The sequence below is a fragment of the Amblyomma americanum genome, chromosome 2, assembly GCF_052857255.1.
Source record: "Amblyomma americanum isolate KBUSLIRL-KWMA chromosome 2, ASM5285725v1, whole genome shotgun sequence".
NCBI lineage: Eukaryota > Metazoa > Arthropoda > Arachnida > Ixodida > Ixodidae > Amblyomma > Amblyomma americanum.
The window spans coordinates 162,624,875-162,634,154 of record NC_135498.1 but is presented as its reverse complement, the minus strand read 5'-3'; the positions used below and the strand labels follow the sequence as shown (position 1 = coordinate 162,634,154).

The following is a 9,280-nucleotide window of genomic DNA, read 5'->3' as shown; positions in this document are numbered from 1 at the left end:
GATAAATGTAAGGCGGTGTAAATTAATAAGCGATCAACATGGGAAACCTTCTGACTCTCTTTAGAAATCTAAAAATGCTGCGTCACTCGGGATGGTGCTACTTAGCGTAAACAGGTCTTTCCGGAAAAGAGCCAGTTGAGCGTCACAAGAATGATTTTTTGTGGAAACCATGCTGTCTTCGATTAAACAAATTCAGAGATCTTACAAAGTTAGCAATATGAGAGCGTAAAATGTATTAATTTATTCTACAATTGACCCTTCATATACAAATAGGTATTGAGGACTCGGTGATAAACGGCTTCCTTTTTTAAGACTGAGATGACGTTGCCATCTGCCAATCATGTAGCTTGCACCGGTGTCGAGCTTTTTTTGTAATTTTAGAACAGGCTACAGAAATAAATATTTTTCGGCACTTGGACGTCGATAACATCCACACCAGTGGATGAAGAATTCTGTAATGATTCAATTACTTGGATAATGCCGACGGGATGAATGAATGAATGAATAAAACCTTTATTAAAAGGAAGAGATGGCTCTCAGGTACAGATGGAGAAATAGGAGTGATGGGGGTGTAGGTGCAGCAGCAACTTGTCCGTCGTTCTCGTAGCCTTCAAAGCTGCGGTTCGTAACTCAGTCGGCCTCTCCTACGCTACTGAAAGCAGGCCGCTCTCAGTACCGTATGCCGCGATGGCATGTTGTGCTGCAGTACTTGATCGTATCTGGTGTGCCAGGCTACAGCGACCTACCAGTAGGCAAAACGTAGAGGCGCGGTCAGCTTTTGAAAAGAGAACAGAACTGATAAGAACACCGAGCACAATAGACCTCTACACGGACGCTGCAATTAAGGGAGGAGAAGAAAGGAATTTAATAAAAGGAAAGGTTTGCAGGTTGGCCGCGGTAAGGTAACCTTGGCCTGCTACTCCAACTGAGAGGGTTCGTATGTCCTTGGTCTGTGTGCCAGTACTCCTACTCAACGTCTGAAACAGATGTCCCCTACCAGGAGGCTTAATCTTACACGCGGAATTGCTTGACATATGTGGAGCAGTCAACACCATTGCGACCGCTTCAGGAGACAATCCAGAACAGAGAACTGCAAATATTTGTCGAATACTAAGTGACTTATACGTAGCGATTGCACAGTTGACAGCACCAACGACAGAGGATGCGGCGGCCAACGACCTAACAAAGAGTTTAAAGCGGATGCGAGATGTTGGAAAAATGACCAATAATATGGGCACCGCGATAACACTGGCATGTACGGGAGAAACGCAGCCGTGCAGGTGGGTTGTCACAGGTACAACGACCACACACCAACTTCATTCCGAACGCGGTATATCAAAATCCCTACACGAACTGTTCGATAAAGGCTCCCACGACAGAGAGAGGACTGGTGCATTACGCTCACCCCAAACGAAAAGCAGAGAGCAGGTTTGGGTTATCGGAGGGAACGCCTGCGCCGGTGCTCGAAACTATAGTAGGGTTCACTTGGCCGCAAGAGATCTTTAAAAAAGTCATTGTAAATGCAGCCCATGGGATCAGATGTGATATTTTTCAAGAGGCGGAACGAAAATTATGGTGAATCGAGAAATCTGTCAAGCAGTTCATTAGCGAAAAGCGAACTTAATGTTATGTTTAGAAAATTTGTAACCGGTTTCAAGAATCGTAAGTTACAGATATTACGAACTGAAGTATGATATAACTGATCATGGTGAAAGATTTTCTTAAAAAATGGTAAGGTTTTGTAAAGCTATTTCCAGAAGACGAGAAAACATGTGTTTAGCGTAGCTGGCTCATGATTATGCGCCGTCGGAACGTCTGCAACGATCTTATACTCAGGTTAACCTGCGATCGAGGTTAAGCTGATCTGATCTGTTTGAGCCGCAGATGTAAGTTGATGAAGACGGCGATGTGCAGTGTGCTGCGCGAGGGTGAGTTGTAGTAACACGAGGCGTTATTGGTAGCTGTATCTTACCAGTACTCACCTATGAGGCCGAAACGTGGAGGCTAACGAAAAGATTTCAGCTCAAGGACACCGCAGCGAGCTATGGAAAGAAAAATGATTGGCGTAGCTTTAACAGACCGGAAGCGGTCAGAGGGAGTGAGAGAACAAACGCGGGTCAATGACATCCTACTCGAAAACAATAGGAAGAAGACAGTTTGAGCAAGGCATGTAAAACGATAGCAAGATAAGCGCTCGTCCTTAAGGGTAGCGGAGCCTGAAGAGTAGCGGAGCGGATTCCATGAGAAGGCAAGTGTAGCCAGTGGGCGACAAAAATTCAGGTAAGCGGATGAGATTAAGATGTTTGCGGCGACACGGTGGTCGCAGCTGGCGATGGGCAGGTTAATTGGAGAGCCATGAAAGAGGCATTTTCCCCCCAGTGGGCGTAGTCAGGGTGGTGATGATGATGATGTGATCGGCTGCGGCGATCGCATAGTGCTCTCCGGCAGTGGCCAGCGAAGCTGGTTGGTTCGCGCCGCCGCGGTTTCTAATCACCGTCGCTGCAATATTTAGTTAATTTCTGCTCCTTGAAGTTCATGAATGCCAAACGATTCTTGACTGGGCTTGACCCCGTGAAGTGAGCTTTCGCACTAAAACACAGTTTCCAGCGTGGATGGTAAAGTGGTAAAACAAACGGGCGTTAATGTTGAGCGGTTGGCCTTTCGCATTCTTGCACGACAGCGTAATACTTCTGCCATATGGGAGAAGAGTTAGATCATTTAGTTGATTGAAAAAAGCGTTTTCTTGCTACTTAGTCTTTTGAGGGGTAAAAAATTACAGGATGATGTTACTTGTTTTGCAATAGTAATGTTGGGAATGCAGAGATGTATAAGCCGCCGCATGCATACTTTGAAAAGCAATTAACCCATTAGTGAAATCTGAAGCGCTGGCAGACGACGGACGAAAGTAGGACTTGACACACAGTGCACTGGCTAACAACTTTAATAGAAAAGGAAGGCGATCCGCACGTTTTTGTACAGTGACCCCATTAGACTGCAGCGAACTTCGCAGAATGTCTTCAGTGAAGGTGAAATAGCCGCCTGACAATTTTTCAGTCATGCTGACATACACAACTTTATCATATACCATGAGTTTTTTTATGATTTTTTAGTACGTTTGAATAAAACGAAGCCGAAGTGTGTATTGCTAATTGATCGCTGAAACAGCTGAACAGGGTGATAGGATAAAACTTACCTTCGTGAGTTGTTACAAGAGATATAAATTGTTGCACCAGCAATCGGTAATGCGGTTGAGATCAGCGACATGCTGTTTGAAGCCAAATGTTAGACACGTCCTCAAGAAATAACTTACCGGGCTGCTTTCGATAGTGCAGAGGCAGGATCGGACCAACTTATGCAGGTAAATTGAGAACACCGAACAGAATGAGATGAGTGCTTCGATGCGTTTGTGTTAAATTGTTTAAGAAAACATGAAGTAATGGTGCGAGAGGACTGTCAGCATCAAGGGGCTGATAGCAAATAGCATTGAAGCAGTGCTGGTAGTTTGACAATGGTTAGAAAATTGTATATCTCAACCAGGCGCAGGAGTAGTTGCCTTTTCATAATGTGGCAGTAATAACATTGCGGACTTTTTTTACTCACTTCGAGAAAAAATGACTATTGGAACCTTAATTTATTCAACCAGCAGGCATAAAAAGGGTTGGCCAAGCAGTTAGATATAAAAACTGACAGCACATGCTTTCAGCAGTAATCCGGTGGAAGGGTAGATGTGACTATTGGAGCCGTAACTTATTCAACCAGCAGGCACAAAAAGTGTTGCTCAAGCAGTTAGATATAAAAGCTGACAGCATATGCTTTCAGCAGTAATCCGGTGGAAGGGTAGATGTGTTGCTAGGTGAAGGTGGCGTCCCTTTCGGTTTCGTATTGGCATCTTCATCGATCCGGATGTCTGCCAGCGGTGCACCCCGAGGCCATAGCTGGAGCATAAAAAACAATGCAGTATATATTTCAAAGCGCCAGAAGCTAACCTAGCTGCCACGGTGGCTCGCTGGCTACGGTGCTCGGCAGCTGGCACCTTTACTATCGGGTGCTATCCAGGCTACGGCTGTCGCATCTGGACCACGACGAGGCACAGAAATATGTGTTCGAAGATGTCGGTGGACGCTATAAACCATTGGGAGGCCTAAATTCATGCCCTGCACTACTGCCTGCTTGGAAGCCCACAGGGCTCCTTGGCGTGACATTTGACAGACCACCTTCTCCAACGTCCAAAATGACTTCTTCAGTGGTTCTAACAACGGCGTATGTGTCCTTGTGGTGAAACCAATCTTCAAACGCTTACAATTAATACATGCCACAGCGCTCGCCATGCTTCTCAACTGTCACAGAACACTAATGCAGGAGGCAGTCATGCAAAAGTTTTGCAAAAGATAGATAAAGAGGATAAGGCGGTCAGAGCGCACGTTCGTTTACTCCATGTTTGCATGCACTGTTTTTGCTGTGCCGCGTGATTGCTAAGCATTACATCATCCTCAATACGCTCATCACCACCAGACAATTACGCCGCTTTCACAGATATGACATTGCCATTTAAAGACTGCTAGTTATAAGCCGTTTGGCTTATAACTAGCAGTTTTTACTGCCCTGAACTCTCTTAAATGCACAAGTGATAGCTAGGATCATTTATATTTATAAGGTACGTGTGTAGCTTGAGACTGCATATATATATTTTAGTGTAAATACAATAATGTAACGAGGTGCACAAATGTTTTGTGGCGTAGTAAATTCATTCAAAAGTATCTCAAAATGCCTTTTTTTCTACAAAATACGTACTATTGTTAGGAAAAACGTTTATTTCTTTGCTTCATGACATCTGGGACTGGATATTCACGGGGGTATATGTTACCTTTTAGATTGTGGGTCACTACTCTCTGTGTCGTCTTAATGAAAGCGTTTGAAAAGTATCTCAAAATAGCTTTTTTCTACAAAATACATACCATTGTTGGAAAAAATTTTAAAGAAAAAGTTCTTCGTTTTATGACATCTGAGACGAGTTAGTCACAGGGGGAAATATGTTACCTTTTAGATTGCGGGTCACTACTCTCTGCGTCGTCTTAATGATGGTTTGAAAAGTATCTCAAGATGCTTTTTTCCTTCAAAAATACACACCATTGTTGAGAAAAACTTTAAAATAAAAGTTCTTCGTTTCATGACATTCGAGACTGGTTATTCACATGGGGTAACATGTTACATTTTAGACTGCATGTCACTACTGTCTGCATTGTCTTAATGATAGTCTTGGAAAAGCATCTCAAGGTGCCTGTTTTCTACAAAATACGTACTATTGTTGAGAAAAACTTTAAAATAAAAGTTCTTCGTTTCATGATATCTGAGACTGGTTATTCAAAGGGGGCAATATGTTACCTTTTAGATTGCGGGTCATTACCCCGTGCCTCGTGTTAATAATGGTCTTTGAAAAGTATCTCAAAATGCCTTTTTTCTACAGAAACGTACCATTGTTGAGAAAAACTTTGAAATAAAGGTTCTTCGTTTCATAACACCTGTGACTGGTTATTCACAGGGGGTAATATGTCGACATTTAGATTGCGGGTCACTACCCTCTGCGTCGTCTTAATTATGGTCTTTGAAAAGTATCTCACAATGCCTTTCTTCTATAAAATACGTACAATTGTTAAGAAAAACTTGAAAATAAAAGTTCGTCGTTTCATGACATCAGAGACTGGATAGTCACAGGGGGTAGTATGTTACCTTTTAGGTTGCGGGTCACTACCCTCTGCGTCGTCTTAATGATGGTTTTCGGCTCGATGGGTAGAAAAAGCGTCGTCTTCGGGTGCCATCACCTGTTAAAGATATAAAGAGGGGTATATTTTGCGAACCTCTGTACTAAAAGAAACTGAAACTTAAGGTTGACAGTGCGGCTGGGAGACAGTATACATGCATTTTATACACATAGTATTGCGTAATAGGTTTTCGTGGAATACAGAAATCCCACCTTCGAATAAGGCACTGTAGGAAGTTTCCCGTTAAGTGCTGTTTATGTTATGTTTGTGCAATTAAGGTGGAAGAAAGATTGCTTTTATTATTTTATGGGCTTTGTATCGAAAACCAACTCAGGCTATGTGGGACGTCATAGCAGAAGGCATCGGATAATTTCGACCGCCATATCCACTGAGCAGCACAATCATTAGTCATCGCAGTGGTTGGTTAAGGAAAGAATCAGTACATTTCTTCTGATGTCGTAACGCTAACGGCTTGGAAGCAGGACAAGGCATTAACCTCTGAGACGTGAAACGTAGCCTGGCGGACCAGAAACTCAGTATACATTCTTAGAAGTAGCCTTCCCGAAATAGCATTTCTTGACGTAAGGGATCGCTGAATGCACGCGATGGCAATTTCCCTGTTGATATCACAGCTTGACCGTTTCCAAATTTTGCATAGAAAGAGCACAAAAAGAGGCCTTTGATTTCCGCATGCGGCAGCAAATAATTCAGTTCTTCATGAGTCACTATCGAAACCTATTAGCATTATCGTTTCACATAGGTTTATAATGCAACTTGTCCGCCTGGAAGAAACGGTAGCTGAGCGAGCCCTTGTGCAGCAGATACGAAAAATATCTGAGCCCCGAGCTCACTTGGCCTTTAATACTCTTAGTTGCCTAGGCCTTGAAGTTCGAATACAAAGGAGGCGGTTGAAACCACCGTGGACATTTGCAAGCTAAGCGCATGTTCTTCTTTGGGGGCAACGCGTTCGTTCCTACTTGAACCTTTAGAAACAGATTATGCCGTCAGCTTCAAATTTTGAATGATGCTCCTCAAGATAAGGACGCAGGAGTAAGCGCAGTAGCGCTTCACATTACTGCTTTGAATATTGCCCGGTCTGTACGATTCACTGAAGTCGTTCTCTCCAAAACGGTCGAAAGCAATCCAATTAAAGTGGCTTTGCGGAAGCTAGGGTAATGGCCGGCTCAACCAGTTGTGATCCTGACAGATTCAAAATCTTCCCCTCAAGGGTTAGAGCGTGTGTTCTCTACTGGTGCCTTGCCTCTTAGTTCTCTAAGCATAGTGCATAATTTTCACAACGGACGCTTTTACACGAGATTCCAAAAGGTGCCCTCACATATAGGTGTCATTGGCAACGATTTGGCGGACAGCCTCGCCCATAAACACTGTCAGGTAATACATAGAGAAAAGTCCCTCAAGAGGCCACGAGACTCTTCAGAGAAATGGCACTCAGCCATTTAAGTGCCCTTTGTAGTTCACAGAACAAGCCATGTTTAACCAAGTAACTCAAACGATACCATGCAGGCTACAGTACTACATTGCCTTAGCAGGGGCTCTGCCAGTACCCCTGCGTTGATATACAAGACGCGTCTGGCATCGTCGTCGCTGTTTTCCACATATGGTGAGTGCGGTGATATTGATTGAACAGTATCTTATCTGCTGTCCAGTGTACGAAGCGAAAAGGTGTGTGTTGCTCGCTTACCTCAAGAATAGAGGAGTCCCTCACAGTTCCCCTCAGGACATTGTCTACCCGCGCAGAAAACAGTCACATAGAAAGGAGGCTTCACGCCTTCTCTTAAAGTTCCCACAGGGCTCGGATTTCGACTCCAGATGGTGACAGCAGAAGTTCACTAATGACTTCTACCGGTGAATGTGTTTATAGCTGTGTAGATCCCACAGGTATCAGGTGTGTGCCTGATTTGTGGACCTTAGTAAGCATTTAAGTGTCGCTACGCTACAGGAACTGATGGCAGAAGCCGCAAGGCCTATCCCACTGGTAGCTTGCCACAATCTCAACCTCGTAAGCCAATTATAACGAGTTCATACATTCCGGCCAATTCCTAGCTTCTCTTAGGCTTTCTTGTCTAGTTTCGAACAGTATATTGCGCAGCCATGTCTCCAATTAACAGATTTCACGGAAATCGGCCGCGTATAGGCGCAGTATCTCATCCTTTTGAAGACAATAAATAATCTGCATGATTGAGACATTCAGGAACACGTTATTGGAACACCGCTCGTATGCGCGATTTCTGTAGTTCAGTGAAGACGTTTAACCAGTTGTGTATTTTAAAGCAACCAGAAGTATTAAAGAGGAGCCTCTACGGTGGCTGAGGGGTTATGGCACTGGGCTGCTGAACCTAAAGACGCGGGTTCGATCCTGGCCGCGGCGATCAAATTTCGATGGAGTCTTAATAATAAAGGCCCGTGTACTGTGCGATGTCAGTTCACGCTAAAGAACCGCAGGTAGTCGAAATTTACGGAGCCCTTCACTACAGCTTCCCTCATAACCTGAGGAGCTATGGGACTTTAAATCCTTATAAACCACAAACCATATTAAACAGCATTTCACAGCTAGACATTGCAGACGTCAGCGGTGCGCTTCTCCTTCGGCAGCTTTCACAGGTAGGATCTTGGCGCCGGTGACTCTGCGTTTCTGCACACGCAGTGCGTTTACAATTACATCAGCCGAATGTCATAATCGATCGATGCGTTTCACAGGAACGTCGAAGTATCCATCCTGTGCGTGTCTGCTGCAGCGCCTTTGCTTATGAGTAAATAATAAGCAGTTTTAGTATAGCGTACGCAGACATATGATGAATGATAGTGTACTGGTTAGTGCGCATGCGCGAAACGCTATTTCATATCGGGCCTTACCCTACGCTCGCGCTTCTGACGCTATTTCCCAAATGTAGCGTGTGGCTCTTGAGTACGCTAAAAGATCTTTTCTAACATTGCTGAAGAAGGATCATTAACTTCGGAGTGAATTCGTCGTTGTTTCTGCGTTTCAGAGTATGTTCACTTGCCATAAATCGGCCATCCGTCTTTCGCTTCTCGTCGTCTGGCCTATAACGGAACGTATGAGCGATAAACTTGCTGTATTTTTGTTAGGAGCGATGGTCCTGGCCTTTCTAGGCAAGTGATTCTCGGTTCAAAAACGAGATGAAGCCCCTAGGCTATAACACCCAATTTAATCCAATCCAATATCACTCCATCTCTGTTTGCATACGCTCAGTAATAGATGGATGCAACTTTAAAAAAATCAGCAGTTGGTAACACTGGCCACAGTCCGCGGCGTTCTGTATTACACCGCTGACCAATCGCAACGGTAAACGAAACGAGCGTGTTAATATTTGACTATTAAACAGGTCAGGTATCAAAATTGTAGACGTTATAAATTTCTTCTTCTGATAAGGTTTTTGTTTAGGTAGCAAGAAATGTTTAAACAGCCGCCTTCTTTTTCGTAGTGGAGGAATTCTTTGTTGCTCTCCTGATTGTGCCTGAAGCGTAACTGCAGACTTATG

General features: G+C 44.0%; 1 long non-coding RNA gene across 4 annotated transcripts in view; it reads right to left on the bottom strand.

The window, feature by feature from the left end:
* Window positions 1-541: 541 nt before the first annotated feature.
* LOC144119222 (uncharacterized) overlaps window positions 542-9,280 on the bottom strand; it is an 88,289-nt gene continuing 79,550 nt past the window's right edge. For 2 of the 4 annotated variants that reach the window (XR_013312299.1, XR_013312301.1), the window contains exons 4-5: window positions 5,728-5,819; window positions 3,614-3,935 (exon numbers count right to left, since the gene is read on the bottom strand). This is a non-coding gene — a long non-coding RNA (uncharacterized LOC144119222). Of the gene's footprint in view, window positions 743-1,982; window positions 3,936-5,727; window positions 5,820-9,280 lie in introns of those variants that run through there. The other 2 variants (XR_013312300.1, XR_013312302.1) reach the window with 2 other exon arrangements.